The 20,982-nt window shown below is 36.9% G+C and overlaps 1 long non-coding RNA gene across 2 annotated transcripts in view; it reads right to left on the bottom strand.

Moving 5' to 3' along the window:
• LOC141518015 (uncharacterized) overlaps nt 1-20,982 on the bottom strand; it is a 78,148-nt gene that overhangs the window by 19,126 nt on the left and 38,040 nt on the right. The window contains exons 1-2 of one of the 2 annotated variants that reach the window (XR_012477056.1): nt 15,395-15,833; nt 13,879-14,987 (exon numbers count right to left, since the gene is read on the bottom strand). The exons of the other annotated variant lie outside the window; for it this stretch is intronic. This is a non-coding gene — a long non-coding RNA (uncharacterized LOC141518015). Of the gene's footprint in view, nt 1-13,878; nt 14,988-15,394; nt 15,834-20,982 lie in introns of those variants that run through there. 2 annotated transcript variants of the gene reach the window in all.

Genomic DNA, 20,982 nt, shown 5'->3' with positions numbered 1-20,982 from the left:
TATGTTAGTGTGACTGACTGTCTACCTGTCTTTCTACATTCCCTCCACCATTGACTTGTTTCTATTTTTTATTATCATTGCCAATCTATCTTACCTTCTGGTGGTACTAGATCAAGAATGAACCCAATTCAGGCAGCTAAGTGGTGTAGTGTAGTAGAGTTCAAATCCAGCCTCAGACACCTAGCTGTGTGACCTTGGGCAAGTCACTTAATCCCATTGCCTTGCAAAAAAGACCCCCCCCCCATAACCTAAAAACAAAAAAGAATGAATTTAATTCACTCTAATGACCTCTGTGACCAACACTATTATTGCAAGTTGGGTTAATCTGCAAGGGGATGTCAGCAATACCATTATTAGCCAAAGTGCTAATCCAATCATTGTCAGCACCAGAGTCCAATTAATCAATGATGTCTCCGAGTTCCTGCAAGGTGTTCATAGATGCTCTAGTGATCTTAGGACACACATCATCCCCATTGTACATTATCATAGGTGGCATTCCCTTACTTTGCCATCCCCCTCTCCCTTATGACATGGATAATGGGATATGCTCTAAAGAGGTTATGATTAAAATTATTATTAATTTTGGGGCAGCTAGGTGGCTCAGTGGATAAAGCACCAGGCCTGGAGTCAAGAGAACCTGGGTTCAAATCTGGTCTCAGACACTTAATAATTACCTAGCTGTGTGGCCTTGGGCAAACCACTTAACCCCATTTGCCTTGCAAAAACCTAAAAAAAAATTATTATTAATTTGTCAATGTCTATTTCCAAGGGGATCCTCAGTAGACTACCACTTGAGTCTTTCCTTGGTTATTTAACTTTTTTATTAATGACTTGAAACAAGTTTAAAAATTTATAGATGATATAATCTAGATGATATTGTCAGGATCCCAAAATATCTTGACAGACTAGAATTTTTGACCAAATCTAATAAGCTGAAATATAAGGGAGAGATAGAGAATCTTACCATTGGATTAAAAAAATGAAATTTACACCTACAAGAAGGGAATATAATCATTTTTCTAGAAAAGAACTGGCTATTTTGGAGGCCTACAAGAGCATTACGAGTCATTATGAGTATGGTATGATGATTGGGAAAGCTGTGTATTAAAGGAAGCAAGGTCTTCGGTCAGTGAGCTGCGTTTTGCACAGACCACATATGGAAAGCTTTGTTCAGTTTGAGGTGCCACATATTTTATGAAGGATATTGATGAGCTGGAGAGCTTCCAGACTGCAGAGGCCAGGATGATGTCTTCAAGTATTTGAAAGGCTATCATGTGGAAGAGGGATTGCATTTGTTTTGTTTGACCTCAGAGAGCAGATGTATGAGTGATGAATGGAAGCTACAAAAAGCCATATCTTGGTTTCATGTAAGGAAAGACTTCCAAACAATGAGAACCCTCCAAAACCAGATGGGCTTCCTCATCAGGAACTGGGTACTTCCTTAAAGTGAGGTGGCTTAGTGGATATAGAGTCCTGAACCTGATGCCTGGAAGATTTGAGTTCAAATCCTACTACAGATTAGCTATGTGACCCTGGGCAATTCACTCAAGCTCTATCTGCTTAAGTCTCCTTTTCTATAAAATGGAGATAATAAGAGCATCTATTTTGTAAGATTATCATAAGGATAAGATTAGAACATTTTCAAAGTGTTTCACAAATTTTAAGTGCTATATAAGTGCTAGTTATTACTATAATATATTATTAGTCAATATATCATTATATTAAATAATATAGAAATTATTTTTATTATAATTGAAGATCTACTTGACAGAAAGCTTATATAGTCACTTCTTGGAGTTACTGTACAGTGAGGTGGGCAACTTTTTTTTTTCTGCCAAGGGCCATTTGAATATTTATAACAGCATTTGTGGGCTATTTGTGATAATTAATTCACCCCTAAAAATTTCCTACATTTGTTGAATTTTGAGTCCTGCTTGAGGTTGCCTTGATTCTGAAATAGGTACTTTCAATTCTGGGATTCTAGGAGGGTAGGGTAATAATGATATCAGTTGTTTAAATCATGTCATTGGCCTAAACCTTATCAAATGGCCAAATACATTGGTTTTTTTTTTAATATTATCAGTAACATTACAGTGGATTTTAAGGGTTATTTCTCAATTATTTCTTGCTCTCACCCATTGACTAAACTCCCTATTTGTTCACACATTTCTTATCTTTTATACTGTTTTTTTTCTATGTAACTCATTGTTCATGAAATGTTTATGTCTACCATACATTTCTCCATTACCACAGGTTGAGCTATAATTTTAATTCCCTAGTGATTGTATGATCCAATAATGACTTACAACCATAGAGTATCACAATTCCTCAAATATATACCAAGCTGCCTTCTTCCTCCTATTTATCCCTGAGCCCAACTCATTGCCCATCTGCACACTCTATTCAAGATACTTACTGACTAGTACTATGGATGACCCAAAAGCATTCTTCAGGACAATAGGCATTTTTCACATGTGTACTTTTTCCAGTGTGTCTGGTTAGACCAAACTCTTTTCAATGCTTCTGAATCTCATTTGCAAAATTCTGTATCAATTGGAGATTTAGTATAATCAGTATAATTCTATTCACAAACTTAACATGTAAAAGACCTAACCATTTTAAGGACATTCTGGACAGTCACCATGATGATAGCAAATACCTTTAACAAGCATATATATCCCTCTTTTTCAAATCATTTGATAGTGATTTTCATTGGATCACTGAAAAAAATGACCAGGAATCATGTATAATCTTAATGAGAGACAGTTTCTTTAAGGAAAGACTTTCAAAATGACTTTTTGCTATTTTAAATCAAATGCTTTCTTATAGTCAACACACTGAGATTTTATCATTTGAGTGACTGTAAAGATATGATCTACTGCAGAATGTCTATCTGTTAAATTTTTATCCCTCTTTTGGCAATATCCTTGATTTCTATAGATCTCTGCCTGAAAAAGAGATCAAGTGTTTGCTTATTGGTTTGTAGGTAACTTGGCCCACTAATTATGGCAATTGGTTTATATCTGTAGAACTTCCATTGAAAGTCTGGATCATCATCTGTAAAGCTTTACTTAAATTAATGGGTTGGACTAGAGAATCTCTAAGATCTCTACCAATTCTAAGATTTCTTGGCTCTATGTTGGCAATTTATTTGTGGATTTTGTTTATCATTGTCCCTCCTTTCTGATGATAAATCAGGAATCCATTGTAGAGTATTCATATGAGGAAAAAACCCTAAAACAATTTTGTTCAAGAAGGGTGAATTTTGTCATTTTTCTTGCTATTTAAAAATGTACATTTTTTTTTGTTCTGATATACTTAATTGGGACTATAAGGCTAAAAGGATGTTGCTAAATATGATAATTGAGGATAGCTAGACAATGATTTTACTCTAATTTTCATTGTAGAACCATGGTCTGTGGCATCAGGCTTGACAACTAGAAATCAATGTATAACTTTTGCAACTTAGTCTGAGAGTGTGTGGGTGTGACCAGTGGCACTTGGAGGTACCCATTGCCCAGACTTGCCCATGTCTTGATGGTCTTGAACCTGGCAGCTCCATTTGGCAAGCTGCCAGTTTGCTAACTGAGCAACAGCCAGTCTGCCCGTTCAACAATTTGCAAAGTTATTTACCACCTTGGTCACAATAGAATGTGTTTGAGCAATAGTTTAAACACTATTTGTGTGACACCCTGGAGTCTCTATTCTAATAATAATTCTAATAAAAAAAAGACAACAAAGAACATGAAAGATGAGGGGGGAAGATACAGAAAAGATACAGTTCAGAGACCAGCCCTAAATGTGGTTTCAAAGGAAGTTGTAGAAGGAGTTTGTGAGAACACAAACCTTCATCCAATCCATCAGCGATGGGCTCTTGCAATGGCTCTGAGGTTGACTGTGAACTTAGAGCCAAGGAATCTGGTACCAGGAATGTTCCAGAGAAAATCAGATTTGAGCAACATGCTTCTGATGATGTTTGTTCCTGGACTCAACTGGAATTATTCTGTAACGTCATCAAGGGAAGAGTTCATCTCAGGAGTGACTCTACCTCAGTCTTCTCCCAGTGGAATACATGTTGGCCATGACCCAAGTGTTCCACCAGGTGGCACCATTGCTCCAGTCAGGTATAGCAGAAAATTTATTTGGGTTTTTTCCCCTACCAGATTAAGGAGTTATGATCAACTCATCATTTTTCTCTTAATAAAACTGTCTTAGAGAGGTGGAGGAGACAAGGAAAAAAATCCAAGCAAGGAGAACTACTTGAACATGCAACAAACAAGACCAAAGTCTTGTGAGATGGAGAATGTGATGAATCCATCAATGTCAGATGAGGAGTGAAAAATGGGAAAATTTCAACCAGCCTTTTTGTTTCCACATGTAAGCAATGAGGAGACACTGTGATAGAAATTTAGAGCTAAAATTTCCTGCAAACTTCATTATGTGCTTCTCCTACAGGAACTCTTTGCTGTCCCCCCAACTTCCTTCAAGCTTAATTTGCATTTTCTCAGGAAGGACAAATTATTACACATTCCAAAATATATTTAGTTATGTTAAAAGACAGAATGGTGCAATGGAAAGAGGCCTACATTTGAAGTCTGAGGCTCTGTTATTGGCTGTAACAGATGCATTTTGCATATCTTAAAACTCTATATAAATTGTTGCTCTTGATGATGTTGTTGACTTCTCCAGATCTCAAATCATTTTAAAGGATGCTAGATTCAGAGCTAGAGGAGACCTGAGAGGTCATCCATCCCAATGTACTCATTTTACAGATGAGGAAACTGAGACCTAGGAAGGTCAAGAGATTTGTTAAAGGTACTATTACTTGTTATAAATAGCATTCTACCTTAGATGCCAAATCTCCAAGTTCAACTTTCCTCTATATCACATTGCTTCCCACAACTCCTACTTGATGTGAAGTCATTGCTTTCTAAGGTCTCTTTCAACTACAAATGATATAATTCTGTAATTGTTTCATTAAAGAAAAGACAGCTGTAAGATGATCCCTAAAAGTTTCTCAGAAAATTTTCTTCTCTGTCAAATGAGGGGAATGGACAATAATTCTGATTTCCACGGTACTTTTTTTTATTAGTAATGATAATAATAATCATAATAGCTCATTTTCCAGTGTTCTTTAAAGTTCACAAAATGCTTATATAGTCGATCCCTTTTGCTAACACCTAAAGCACACATACCATCCTCATTGTACAAAGGGGGAATTTGAGGCTCAGAGTTGAAGCAATTTGACCAAAGGAACAATAGAGGAGCTAATGAATAGAGGAGTTATGACCAGGTCACTACATTCCTAAGTGATTTTTTCTCTTTATATTGGATCATTTTCTAAAGGATTATGTGTATAGATGAGATCATCAGAGTCTACCAGAAAAACGTCAGATATTGTTAAAATTTCAAAAGCAAGAATTTTTTTAAAGCTAAAAAAAATTGGATGACTTTTGTTATTTTCCTCTATTAGTTGAAGGATCAAATGACTGCCATATTACTCAGCTTCTGATTTACAGGGCCATAAGATCATTGAGTTAAAAGCTAGGAGGGTTCTTAGAAGCCCTCTCCTTTAATTCCTCTTTTTTACAGAGAAGAAAAGTAAGATCCAGTGAGGTTTAAAGGACTTGGCCAAGATGACATGGAGGAAAGTAACAGAAGGAAGATATGAACCCATTCTTCTGATCCCAAAACCTACCCTTTTTATGTCATAGTACCACATGATCTGTTTTGTCTTAGCACTGAGGAGGAAGGCAATTTTAGAAAGTTGAAAACAACTTCACATGATGAGCCTCACTGCTCATCTTAAACTCCACCCATGTGGGTGCCCTGGAGTTGGCTTCTGGTGCTACCCTTCTCTCTGGAGGCCTTGAGGCAGGGCTGAGCTCAGCTCCACCCTTGAAGTCTCTTGGCTGGCTCTCACCAGAAATTAAGCCAACTTTTAGGATGCCCAGCCGTGATATACACACACTTTTAAATGCTGGCACTGCCTCTGTGAGAGACAGGAAGTATCAGAACAACAGAATCTATTTGACCTTAGCAACAGGAAGAAGCAGGAGGATCAAAGCTTCCCAGAGAAGCCCACCCCCCACTCACCCCCCCATGCACCCCCATTATTCCCACCACAGGGAGCAAGAAAGGGAATTTTGTTTTTTTTTTTTGTCTCTTTAGTGAGGGGTCTTCTCCTTGTAACTGAAGGAGCTGGTTAAAGGATTTTTGTCATTGTTAATTGTAAAGGTCATGCCCTACTCTTTGTGACCCCATAAAAGGTTTTCTTGGCAAAGATACTAGAATGAGTTTCCATTTACTTCTCCAGCCCATTTTACAGATGAGAAAACTGAGGCAAATAGGGTGAAGTGACTTGCCCAGGGTCACACAGTTCCTAAGTGTCCAAGGTAAGGTTTACCTGACTCCAGACTTGGTGCTCTATCCACTGTGCCACCTAGCTGCTCAACCAAAGAGTAATGAGTCTTCAAAAAGTTCTGAGGAGTGGGGTAGAGGGGGGAAGGTCCTTTATGAAGATGATGCTATATACAAACTGATAATAATTAGGGGGTAATCTGGATTGAGGAAAAATTTGAATAACAGAATATTTTTTCAAGGAATATTGTTTGACTACTTTCACATTCATACAGTATGAGGAGTGCAGTGGTTAGATTTGGAATCAAAAGACCAGGGTCAGGGGCGGCTAGGTGGCATAGCGGATAAAGCACCAGCCTTGGAGTCAGGAGTACCTGGGTAAAAATCTGGTCTCAGACACTTAATAATTACCTAACTGTGTGGCCTTGGGCAAGCCACTTAACCCCATTTGCCTTGCAAAAACCTTAAAAAAAAAAAGACCCGGGTTCAAATTTTGATGTTGCCACCTCTTACCTAAGTGATCTTGGGTGAATCACTTAACCTCAGTTTCTTCATCTGTAAAACTAGGTCTTTGGACTAGATGATCTCATAGGTCTCCAAGTCTATAATTCTATGATCTACTGGAATTCCATGAAGGACTGGCTCTGATAAACAAAATACCTTCTCTAAAGGACACATCAATTGTACAGATACAAAGGGCTGCTTCTAAAGTGCTTAAAAGAGTTGCTTCTCTGGAGCATTTTAACTATTTCTCTGAAATGGTGCTGACACTATTAATTTACACTGCAGATTTTTTTTCATAGGCAGGTCCTGGCTAGATTGTTTAAAAAAAAATCAAAATGAGTGCGATCCTGATTAATGATTTTATTGTACATAAATTTTTCAATATAACTGACATTACTTATTAAACCACTGAAATCTTTCTTAGGGAAATAACTTATCTAGAAAAGGTCCTTAAAAGTAATAAGCTCCTTCTAATAAGTTATCTAGATTACAAACCATAACATAAGGATGTCCTCTGTCCTCTCTTCCCCAGCTAATACCTTTTCCTCAAGGGTTATTTTTCATCTATTCTGTATCATCTTGTATTTTATTTATATTCACTATATATATATATATACATATAAACAATTGTATGCATATATGCATATGTAAATATGGGCATGTCCATGCACACACACATATAAGCTAGCCTTAGAAGGTAAGCTACTTGAAGACAGGGGCTATTTTTGCTTTATCTTAGTGTCCCAGAACTTAGCACAATGACTGGATCATAGCATATGTTTAATAAATGCTCCTTATTAATTGATTATACAATATCTCCTTGATTGTATGGCATGGGAGACACTAGCAAAGGACCACCCAGCATGGCATGCCCTCATCAATGAGGGTGTGTGCTCTATGAGATGGGCAGAATGGAAGCAGCTCAAAGAAAATGTGATATTCATAAGTTTAGAAGACACACCTCAGTTCACATGCACTATTTGTGCTCAACCCATGGTAGAGCATTGGCAAAGATACTAGAATGAGTTTCCATTTACTTCTCCAGCCCACTGTCTGATCAGCCACAGTCAAACACAGTCATTTGTCTTAAACATGTTATTTTGGTCTTCTTCGATAACAAAGGACAAGAACCAATCTCCTACTTTTGAGAAAGATGATACCATACCAAAAATCTTGCAGGAACATTAAAATCTGGCTCTTAACAGTATTCACTCTAACTTCTCTTATTTCAGATTCTTTCAGAGTCAAAAGTACATGCAGGAAACATCTTCACTAAAACTCTTTCATTTCTCCTCATAAGAAATTGCATGAACTTGAAAATATAAAATAGAGGAAGAAACAATGTTCTAAATTGCCAACTAGGAGAGGAGAAGAGCTATGCTGTAGAGTAAAAATGATTCTCCAGTAGAAAATTCTCATGATTAGCTAACTCAGAGGTTTGGCTGGTAGATCATGATGGGCAACTCATGTATAGGAGAACTTTGCTCAGTGGATATCCTTGTTTAATATTATTTCCCTGCTACATTTATTTTTTTTTTTGGAAGGCAAATGGGGTTAAGTGGCTTGCCCAAGGCCACACAGCTAGGTAATTATTAAGTGTCTGAGGCCGGATTTGAACCCAGGTACTCCTGACTCCAAGGCCGGTGCTTTATCCACTACGCCACCTAGCCGCCCCTCTACTACGCCACCTAGCCGCCCCATCCTGCTACATTTAAATAAATCTTTAACTAACCTCTGGATGATCTACAAATATCAAATTCCTCTCCAGTAATCAAATCTAAATGATCAGACCATTCTGAGTCATGGACTAGCTTATTACCTTTGGTAATAGTTGACCTTCTGAAGTGAGGGATTAGTGATGCTGAGGAAGATAAACTTAGCAAACCCCTGTATTTCTGGCTATGCTTAACAGAGAACACAGTTGACAAATGTATTACTATATAGCTTTTATCTCACCTTTTCTTTCACTTTTCCTTCAGCTCTTTGCTTTACTCCCTTTTCTTTCTGCTATTTCATCTAGGCTATCTTTTTTTTTCTAATATATTTTCCTAAAGCCCTTCCCAACTTTCTTGGTTTTCTATCAACTTGTTTATCTATTTAACAAACGTTTATTGAGTGCCTAACTATGCTAGTATCTTTTTTTGGACAAAGTATCTAGTCACATGTTTACCATCTTTTACGTGTAAAATTTTTTTTAAACCAAACTGTAAAACTTTGTTTTATTTCTATTAAGTAACATTTTATATATTCAATTCATTGTTAAATGTTCCCTGTATCTCAGTTCAGATGCCTTGTTCTTCTGCCTTCTCATTTGCCCTTCACATGAAGATGTCACCTTTTTTTTTTCATAAGGCAAAACCTCAACATATGCAGGTAATCCCATTCCATCCTATATTCACCATCAGATTGCCCATTTTATCATACCCACTAATTCATTTATCTTCAATATTGTAGTCTCCTGACTGCTTCCCTGCTGCCTACAAACATCCTTATAAAACCCTTTCTTGATTTGTCCCTCCATGATAGCTGTTGTCCTTTATCTCCTTTTCAAAGCTAAAATCCATCTAAAATCAATGACTTCTCAAGAATTTCCAGGGATTTAAGGGAAAAAAGTGCAAAAGAAGGGGACTTAGCCCTACCTGATCTAAAATTATATTATAAAGCATCAATCATCAAAACTGTCTGGTACTGGCTAAGAAATAGAGTGGTGGACCAGTGGAATAGACTAGGTGCAATAGTAGGAAACTATTATAGTAATCTGCTGTTTGTTAAACCCAAAGAGTCTAGGTATTGGGATAAAAACTCTCTCTTTGATAAAAACTTCTGGGAAAATTGGAAGTTAGTATGGAAGAAACTTAGATTAGACCAACACCTCACTCCCTATACCAAGATAAAATCCAAATGGATACAGGATTTAGACAGAAAAAACAATACTATAAGCAAATTAGAAGATCAAGGACTAGTTTACCTGTCAGATCTATGGAAAGGGAAGCAGTTTATGACTAAGGAAGAGATGGAGAACATCACTAAAAACAAACTAGATGATTTCCATTACATTAAATTAAAAAGCTTTTACACAGACAAAAATCACTGTAACCAAGATCAAAAGAAATGTAAGTAAACTGGAAAATAATCTTTACAACTATTGTTTCTGACAAAGGATCATTTCTAAAATATACAGAGAACTGAGTCATATTTATTTATTTGTTTGTTTGTTTATTTATTTATTTATTAGATTTTTCAAGCAATGGGGCTAAGTGGCTTGCCCAAGGCCACACAGCTAGGTAATTATTAAGTATCTGAGGTTGGATTTGAACCCAGGTACTCCTGACTCCAAGACCGGTGCTCTATTCACTGGGCCACCTAGCTGCCCCAAACAGAGTCATATTTTAAAAAAAAGCCATTCCCTAATTGACAAATGTTCAAAGGATATGCAAAGGCAATTTACAGATGAGGAGATCAAAGTAATCCATAGCCATATGAAAAATTGTTCTAAATCATTACTTATTAAAGAAATGCAAATTAAAGTTTCTCTGAGGTACCACCTCACACCTTTCAGACTGGCCAATACGGCTAGAAAGGATAATGATCATTGTTGGAAGGGTTGTGGGAAATCTGGGACACTATTACACTGTTGGTGGAGCTGTGAACTCATCCAACCTTTCTGGAGAGAAATTTGGATCCACACCCAAAGGGCAACAAAAATGAGCATACCCTTTGATCCAGCAATACCACTACTGGGTCTGTACCCTGAAGAGATGATGAAAAAGGGTAAAAACATCACTTGTACAAAAATATTCATAGCAGCTCTGTTTGTGGTGGCAAAGAATTGGGAATCAAGTAAATGTCCTTCAATTGGGAAATGGCTTAGCAAACTGTGGCACATGTATGTCATGGAACACTGTTGTTCTATTAGAAACCAGGAAGGACAGGATTTTGGGGAAGCCTGGAGGGATTTGCATGAACTGATGCTGAGTGAGATGAGCAGAACCAGAAAAACATTGTATACCCTAACAGCAACATGGGGTGATAATCAACCTTGATGGACTCTCTCCATCAGTGCAACAATCAGGAACAATTTGGGGCTGTCTGCAATGGAGAATCCCATCTGTATCCAGAGGAACAACTGTGGAGTTTGAACAAAGACCAATGACTATTACCCTAAATTTAGGGGAAAAAGTGATATCTTATTGTCTGAAAAATAAAATAAAATCAATGACTTCTAAGAGCTGGTTTTATGAAAAAAAAATTAAGTAGATAAACCTTTGGTTAATGTGATTAAAAAATAAAGAAGAGGGGGGCGGTTAGGTGGCGTAGTGGATAAAGCACCGGCCTTGGAGTCAGGAGTACCTGGGTTCAAATCCAGTCTCAGACACTTAATAATTACCTAGCTGTGTGGCCTTGGGCAAGCCACTTAACCCCATTGCCTTGCAAAAACCTAAGAAAAATAAAATAAAATAAAGAAGAGGAGTGGCTAGGTGGTGCAGTGGATAGAGCACTGGCCCTGGAGTCAGGAGTACCTGAGTTCAAATCCAGCCTCAAACACTTAATAATTACCTAGCTGTGTGGCCCTGGGCAAGCCACTTAACCCCATTGCCTTGCAAAAATAAAAAAAAATAGAGAAGAAACCAAATTACCAATATCAAAACTGAAAGAGTGAATTTACCTCCAATGAAGAGGAAATCAAACCAATTAAAATGCCCAAGTATATTCTAATACATCTAACAAAGTAAAATGGATGAATATTTACAAGAATATATATTGCCCAGATTAACAGAAGAGGAAATAAAATATTTAAAATAACTCCATTTTAGAAAAAAGAAATCAAATAAACCATCAATGAACTTCCTAAGAAATAAATCCCCAGGACCATATGAATTTACAAGTGAATTCTACCAACTTTTAAAAAACAATTAATTCCAATATAAACTTTTTAGAAATATAGATGGAGACCTACCAAATTCCTTTTTTGACATAAATATGGTACTATAGCTAAACCAGGAAGAGCCAAAACAGAGAAAGAAAACTATAGACCAATTTCCTTAATGAATGATGATGAAATATTTTAAAATAAAATATTAGCAAAGAGATTACAACAATTTACCATGAGTATAATAAATTATGACTAGGTAGAATTCATGCCAGGAATCTGGGGCTGGTTCAGTATTAGGAAAACTATTGGCATAATTGATCTTATCAATTACAAAACTAACGGAAATCATATGATTATCTCAATAGTTGCAGAAAAGTTTTTGACAAAATATATATATACATTCCTATTAAGAATAATAAGAAACATAGGAATAAAAGGAGCTTCTTTTAAACTGATAAATAATATCTATCTAAAATCATTAGCAAAGATTATATGTAAAGGGGATTAGCTAGAAACTTTCCCAGTAAGATCAAGGGTGCCCTATTTTTGAATATTGTACTAGCAAAAGAAGAAGAAAAAGAAATTGAAGGAATTAGAATAAGTAATGAAGAAACAAAACTATCATTTTTTGCAGATGATATGATGTATATTTAGAGAGTTCTAGAGAACTAAAAACTACTTGAAATAATTAACAACTTTTGCATAGTTGCAGGATATAAAATAAACTAATATAAATCATCAGTATTTCTATATATTATCAAAAAACCCACCAGCAAGAGATAGAAAGAGAAATTCCATTAAAAATAGCTCTGGACAATATAAAGTATTTGAGAATCTACCTGCCAAAACAAATATAATTACAAAACATTTTTCTCAAAAATAAAATCAGATCTAAATAATTTGAAAAATATCTAATGCTCATGGATAGGCTAACTCAATATAATAAATATGACAATTCTACCTAAATCAATTTTCTTATTCAGTGTCATACAAATCAAACTACCAAAAATTATTTAAAGAGCTAGGAAAAAAAAATCAGAATTCATCATGAAGAACAAAATTTCAAGAATATCAAGGGAATTAATGAAAAAAATTCCAAAAAGGTGGCCTAGCCATAGCAGATCTAAAACTATAATATGAAGCAAAAATTATCAAAACTATTTTATTGTTGTTTGTCCTTCAAATTTTACAGTCAGTGTTTCTGATAAGGATGATCATCGCCCCCATGTTGTTGTTAGGGTGTACAGTGTTTTTCTGGTTCTGCTCATCTCATTCAGCATCAGTTCATGCAAATCCCTCCAGGCTTCCCTGAAATCCCTTCCCTCCTGGTTTCTAATAGAACAATAGTGTTCCATGACATACATATATCACAGTTTGCTAAGCCATTCCCCAATTGAAGGACATTTACTTGTGAATCAAATTTCTAATAATGCAAGTCATTCCTTAATTGATAAGAGATAAAAGGATATGAATGGTGGTTTCCAGATGAAGAAATTAAAGGTATCTATAATTATATGAAAAAATGCTCTGAATGATTATTGATTAGAGAAATGCAAATTTAAACAAGTCTGAGGTACCATTTCAAATCTATCAGATTGGCTAATATACAGAAAAGGAAAATGATAAATACTGGAGAAGATGTGAGAAAATTGGAACATTGGGGTGGCTAGGTGGCTTAGTAGATAGAGCACTGGCCCTGGGGTCAGGAATACCTGAGTTCAAATCCAGCCTCAGACACTTAATAATTACCTAGCTACGTGGCCTTGGGAAATCTACTTAACCCCATTGCCTTGCAAAAACCTTAAAAAAAAAAAAAGAAAGAAAATTGGAACATTAACCATTGTTGATGGAGCTGTGAACTGATCCAGCCATTCTGAAGAGCAATTTGGAACTATTGCCAAAGAGCTATAAATCTGTGAATATCCTTTGACCCAGTAGTTCCAAAGAGATCATAAAAGGGGGAAAAGGACTCACAAATACAAATATATTTATAGCAGCTCTTTTTTGTGGTGGAAAAGAATTGAAAACTGAGGAGTTGCCCATCAAGTGGGGAATAACTGAACAAATGAATGTAACAGAATACTTTGTATTAAAAGAAATGGTGGGTAGACAGATTTCAAAAAAAATCTAAAAAGACTTACATGAACTGATGATAAATGAAGTGAGCAGAACCAAGAGAACATTGTATGTAGTAACAGCAGCATTATATGATGATCATTTATGATTGGCTTCTCAGAAGTACAATGATCAAAGACAATTCCAAAAGATTTCCAGCCACATCCAGAGAAAGAACAATTCATAATAGAAAAATACTATTCATATCCAGAGTTAGAAATACGGAATCTGGGGGTGGCTAAGGTGGTGTAGTGGATAGAACACTGGCTCAGGAGTACCTGAGTTCAAATCCGGCCTCAGACACTTAAAAATTACCTAGCTATGTGGCCTTGGGCAAGCCACTTAACCCCATTGCCTTGCAAAACAAAAACCCTGAAAAAAAACAAATTCAGAAGTATGGAATCTGAATGCAGATAGTAGCATACTATTTTCACTTCTTTTTTTGTTTTTCTTTCTTGTGGTTTTTCTCTTTTTTCCCCTGATTCTTCTTTCACAGCATGACTAATGTGGAAATAAGTTTAACATGATTATACGTGTAAAATCTATATCAGATTACTTGCTGTTTTGGGGGTGAGGAAAGAAGGGAGAAAAATGTGGAACTCAAAATCTTATAAAAATGAATGTTGAAAATTATCTTTACATGTAATTGGAAAAAATAAAATGCTATTAAGTGGAAAAAAATTAAAATCAATGACTTCACTTCTTTTTCTCTCACAGTCTGGCTTCCAACCTCATCATTCTACTGAAGCTGTTTTCTTCAGTTACCAGGAGTTTCTCAATTGCTCAATGCAATGATTTTTTTTCTTAATCCTCATTCTTCTTGACATTCCGCAGCCTTTGATATCCTCTTCTCCTTGATATGCTTTTTTCAAAATTTTCGTGATGGTGTTCTCTTCTGCTTCTTTATCTGCCAGTCTGACTGCTCCTTCTCAGATGCTTTTGTTAGATCTTTAGCAAGCTAGGTCCTTTCCCCTAACTGTGGATGTCCCACTGGACTCTGTACTGGACCCTTGTGTACTCTTCTTCTATGCTACATCACTTGGAGATCTCATCAATTCCCGTGGATTCATTTATCATCTCGAAATGCTGATGATTTTTAGATCTATTTAAATTTGGGTCTTAAATTTCCAAATACCTGTTGGACATATAAAACTAAATATCATATACATTTCTTAAGCTCAACTATCCCAAACTGAACTCACAATCTTTCCTCCAGAGTCCTCTCTTCCTAACTTTCCTCCTCCTTTTGAGGGAATCAGTCTCTTCCCTTTCACTCAGGTTCTCAACATAGATGTCATCCTGAACTCTTTACTCTCTCTTTTCCCTTTCTCTCCCCCCACCCATTTCCAATCAATTGCCAATTCCTAAAAATTTTATCCATTGGTGGGATTCAAATTAATTAATAACTGGTTATCTGCCCTAATGACCATTTTAAGTATACAAAAAAGATATACAAAATGTAGTTTAATATTTCATGCATTTAATACTCAGATAAGAACAATTAAAGAGGTATACAACACTAGATTATGTTATATTACTCACAGTAAGCAAGCAGATCCCTATGGAATGAAAGCAGCGATGTGACCACAGCAGCCAATGTTGGAACAAAATTCATTGTCTCTTTTTTCCTCCCCTTCTACTTCCATGGCTGCTGAAATGGATGTTAAGATAGCCCTTGAAATCTATCTTTCTATTGGTTTCATTATGTCCCAGCTTCCTATTGGTTTCACCGTTCAGGGAATACCAACACACTCATAATACCCCAGGGGAATTTGGGGCGGAACACAAAGTGGAAACAAACCAGCTTGTCACTCCCTGGTTGGCACTTTTTCCTCTTTCAGTTATATGTTTGTTTACTGAAGAAACAAAAACAAGGGGATTAAGATGTAGTATTTCATCAAAGGTATAATGAGCTTTAAAAAATGAATAAATAAATATTATAGGCATAGTTCCATCAATTATTTTTCCATCTGTGGACAGAATGAACATTATTACAGGCGATTACAAGTACCATTTTAACCATCTTTTCTCCAAACTCTACAGAAAATTAGCTATTGGTTCTGCCAAACTGGTGGTAACCAACTGAATCCCACTACTGATTCTATCTTCATAACATCTTTTGCATATGCTTTCTTCTCTTCTCCAATCCTGTCACCACACAGTGAAAATCCTTACCCTCTTCACACCCAGTCTGTGACAATAGACTGGTTAGTCTCCCTGTCTCAGGTGTCTCCCTACTCATGTCTGTCTCTTTTTAGTTGTCAAATTGATCTTTCTAAATTAGAAGCTTGACCATATCACACATCTCTTCCTCTTCCCATTCAATAAGCTTCAGTATTTCCTTATTACTCTTAAAGCCCTTTATAACCTGGCACCCCCCCCCCTCCCTTTACAGCTTTCTTACCCATTAATCCCCTTCATATGTTCTTCAATCCAATGACTCTGGTCTCTTTGCTATTCCTCTAACATATCATTTTATCTCCCAATTCAGTCTTGTCATTTTCCCCCAAGCCTGGAATTCTCTCCTTCATTCTATCTCCTGGATTCACTGGCTTCTTTCAAATCTCATCTAAAATCTCACCTGTTGTGGGAAAACTTTCCCAGTCTCTGTTAATGTTAGTGCCTTCTGCCCATTGTCTATGTTTTATCCTATTTGTATCTTGTTTGTGCAATTGTTTACGTATTGTTTCCTTCTTTGGATTGGGAGCTCCTTGTTTCTGTAGTGCTTATAGCCTAGTGCCTAGAACATATTAGATGCTCAATAAGTGCTTACAAATTTGGTTTTGCCTTCTCAGTCACTTTTTTTTCAATTAATACAAAGATAGTTTTCAACATTCATCTATTTGCAAGCCTATGACTTTGACATTTTTCTACTACCCTTCCTTCCTCCCTCCCCAGAGGCAATCTGGTATAAATTGTGTATGTACAATTTTGTTTAAATTGTTTCCATATTAATCATGTAACTAAGAGGGGAAAGGCTCCATGGCAAAGAAAGAAAAACATAAAAAGTTTTTTTAAGAGAACATAGTATGCTTTACTCTACATTCAGACTCCATAGTTTTCTGTTTGCTTTTTTCCCTGTGTGTGGATATGTGGTATTTTCCATAACAGGTCTATAAGGATTGTCCTTGATCACTGAACTGCTGAGAGGAATTGTGCCTATCATAGTTGATTCATTTCACAATGTTGCCATTGATATGTACAAAGTTCCCCTGGTTCATCCCACTTCACTTAGCATCAGTTCATGCAAGTCTTTATAAGCTTTTCCATCTGCTCAGGATTTCTTATAGAACAATAGTATTCTATCACATTTATATACTGCAACTTGTTCAGCCATTCCCCAATTGATGGTCATCTCCTCAGTCTCCAATCCTTAACCACTACAAAAAGAACTGCAATAAATAATTTTGGACATGTGGGTCTTTTCCCCCTTTTAATGATTTCTTTGAGATATAAATATAGTAGTAGTATTGTTGGATCAAAAAGTATGCACAGGGACTTCTGGCCAAGATGGCAGAGAGAAGACAGGCACAGTTCTAAAGTCTCCTGATCTCTTCCCTATCTATCATATGAAATAAACCTCTTAAGAGAAATCCGACCCAAAAAACCCAGAAAGAAAAGCCAGGAGAAAGAACATCTACCTCAGGATTTGTCTCCCGTAGCAGTGTTGGACCAATTTGGGCAGGTGAGTCTGGGTTCAGAGGGAGGATCAGCCCTGGATCAGCCAGATTAGCAGCTGAATTGGAGCCAGGAGTCTGAGGGCCCGAGAGCTGGATCAGCAGTGGGGCTAGAAGGCAGGGGCTTGAGTCAACTAGGGAGCAGAGGCACTGGTGTTGGTGCTGTCCCCCTGGAGCTTGGGGCTGGGTCTGGGGGGAGAGTTCTGGTGCAGGAGAGCTGCGGACACCATCCCTGGGCTCCTCTGGTTTGAGGAACTCTGAGTCCACACCTCCATTACAGCTCAGACCTCTTCCGGGAACAAACAATTGCAGACTACTTCTGCCTCAGGCCCAGGTGTGTGAGCAGAAGAACCAGCCCAGATGACCTCAGGCCAGGGCAAAGCCCACCATTGATTGAAGGCAAAAGAATTCAATAGCTCCAACTCCTCCTGTCAAGCAAAGGGAGAAGGCCTCAATCAAGGTCACAGACACTCCAGAGAAAGCAACCAGCACCTCCTACTGGCCAGCCAGAGACATTGCATTCAGTGAGTAAAGCCTCTAATGATCCCAAGCCCCTGTGAACCAGCCCCTCCCCAACTCAAGGTCTTAGCAAAATGAAGAAGGGTCAGCAGAAAGGTGGATACATAGAAAAATTCTTGGAAGGGAAAGACCCTAACTCAGAAAGACCTGAAACCTCTGAGGAGAATACGATCTGGTCTTCAGTACAGAAAGACTTCCTTGAAGAAATAAGGAAGGAGCTCAAAAATCAACTAGAAAATTTGGGAGAGACAATAAATACCTTACAACAAGAAAACAAATCCTTAGAAAATACAATTGGACAAATACAAAACGAGAATAAATCTCTCAGATCCTCAATTGGACAAATACAAAATGAGGATAAATCTTTCAGATCATCAATTGGACAATTGCAAAATGAGAATAAATCTTTCACATCATCAATTGGACAAATACAAAATGAGAATAAATCTCTCACATCATCAACTGGACAAATACAAAATTAGAATAATTCTCTCAGATCCTCAATTGGACAAATACAAAATGAGGATAAATCTTTCAGATCATCAATTGGACAATTGCAAAATGAGAATAAATCTTTCACATCATCAATTGGACAAATATAAAATGAGAATAAATCTCTCACATCATCAACTGGACAAATACAAAATTAGAATAATTCTCTCAGATCCTCAATTGGGCAAATGCAAAAAGAAAATAATTCTCTCAAAACCTCAATTGGTCAAATAGAAAGCTCTTTCAAAAGTAGAATTGACCAATTGGAAAAGGAGTTGCAAAAGGTTAATGAAGAAAAATCCTCCCTAAAAAAAAAGAATGGAGTCTGCAGAAACTAATGACTTGGGGTGGCTAGGTGGCATAGTGGATAAAGCACCAGCCTTGGAGTCAGGAGTTACCTGAGTTCAAATCCGGTCTCAGACACTAAATAATTACCTAGCTGTGTGGCCCTGGGCAAGCCACTTAACCTCATTTGCCTTGCAAAAAAAAAAAAAACCTAAAAAAATAAAGAAACTAATGACTCCATGAGACAGCAAGAGCTAGTTAAACAAAATCAAAAAATAGAAAAATAGAAGAAAATGTAAAATACCTCATCAACAAAACCACTGACCTTGAGAATAGATCGAGGAGGGGCAACCTGAGAATTATAGGACTTCCTGAAAACATTGAAGAGAAAAAAAAAAGCCTGGACTTAATATTATAGGATCTAGTGATGGAAAACTGCCCTGATATCATGGAACCAGAGGTCAAAGTAGTTATTGAAAGAATACATCTATCCCCTCCAGAAAAATATCCTAAAATGAAAACACTAAGGAATGTTGTGGCCAAATTACAGAACTATCAGATAAAAGAGAAAATCCTGCAAGCAGCCAGAAAGAAACAATTTAAATATCAAGGAGCCACAGTAAGGATCACTCAGGACCTGGTTGCATCAACATTAAGGTATCGAAGGGCCTAGAACGAGATATTTTGAAGAGCAAGGGAGCTTGGAATGCAGCCAAGAATCTACTATCCCACAAAGCTGAGCCTTCTCTTCCAGGGAAAAAAAGATGAACATTGAATGACATGTAAGAATTCCAAAACTTCCTGATGAAAAGACCAGAGCTAAATAGAAAATTTGGACATAAACAGGAGGTTCAAGAGACACATGAAAAGGTAAAAGAAAAAAAGGGGGCAGTAAAAGGAAAAAAACTGCTAGCCAGTAAGTTGAAACTGGCTATATCCCAGCATGGGGAAAAAGATTCTCATAAATCTTGAGAACTGTAACTCTAACAGAGAGAATATACCTAGCCAGAAATTATGGACATTCATGACCTATCCATGAGACTGTTATCTAATGGGATGTAACTAAATTTAACCCCACTTGGGAGAAAGACTCTAATAACTCTCAAGAATTTTAACTCTATTAGAAAGAATATACTTTGCTAGAAGTGACAAATACTCAGAATTTTCTATAACTCAGACAGAATGATCTTAAAAAACCTACCTCCTTAAAGAGGGGGATAGGAAAGAGATGGGAGGAAGGAGGGGATTGAATGGGGTAAATCTCACTACACTAAGAGGTACAAAATACCTTGGTAATAGAGGGGAAGAAGGGAGCAGATGAGAAACATCTGAATCTTCTCATCAGACTTGGCTTAAAGTCAACCTACACATATTCAGTTAACTTATAAAACATCTAACCTTTCAAGTATTAAAAGGGGAAAAGGGGAGGGGGGATGGAGAAATGGAAGGGGAGTGGGGGAAAAAAGGGGAACTAACAAAAGGAAGGGAAGGGAAAAGGGAAAGGGGAAAGAAAGGGGAGGGGTGATACAGGAGGGCAAACACACTGAAGGGGTGGTATTCAGAAACAAAATACTTGGGAATATGGATAAGGGGGGAAGGGGAAAATACAAACAGAGGGAAGACAGCACACACACGGAAGGCAATAAAGAATTAGTAATCATAACCTTGAATGTGAATGGGATGAACTCTCCCTTAAAATGTAAGCGAATAGCAGAGTGGATTAAAAACCAGAATACTACAATATGCTGCTTACAAGAAACTCATTTGAAGCAGAGAGATACATATAGAGTAAAGGTAAAAGGTTGCAGCAAAATATATTTTGCTTCAGCTGCAGTAAAAAAAAGCAGGGGTAGCAATCCTTATCTCAGACAAAGCAGCAGCAAAAATAGATAGTGTTAAAAGAGATAAGGAAGGAAACTTTATCCTCCTAAAAGTTATCATACACAATAAAGTTATTTCAATACTGAATATATATGCAACCAGTGGTATAGCATCCAGATTCTTAGAGGAGAAGCTAAAAGAACTACAGGAAGACATAGACAGCAAAATTCTACTAGTGGGAGACCTCAACCTCCCACTCTCAGATCTAGATAAATTGAATCATAAAATAAACAAGAAAGAGGGAAATAGATAAGGAGTTAAATAGATTGTTAGAAA

Source organism: Macrotis lagotis, chromosome 3, assembly GCF_037893015.1.
Source record: "Macrotis lagotis isolate mMagLag1 chromosome 3, bilby.v1.9.chrom.fasta, whole genome shotgun sequence".
Lineage (NCBI taxonomy): Eukaryota > Metazoa > Chordata > Mammalia > Peramelemorphia > Peramelidae > Macrotis > Macrotis lagotis.
The sequence above is the reverse complement of the archived record's forward strand: the minus strand, read 5'-3'. Positions and strand labels throughout refer to the sequence as shown.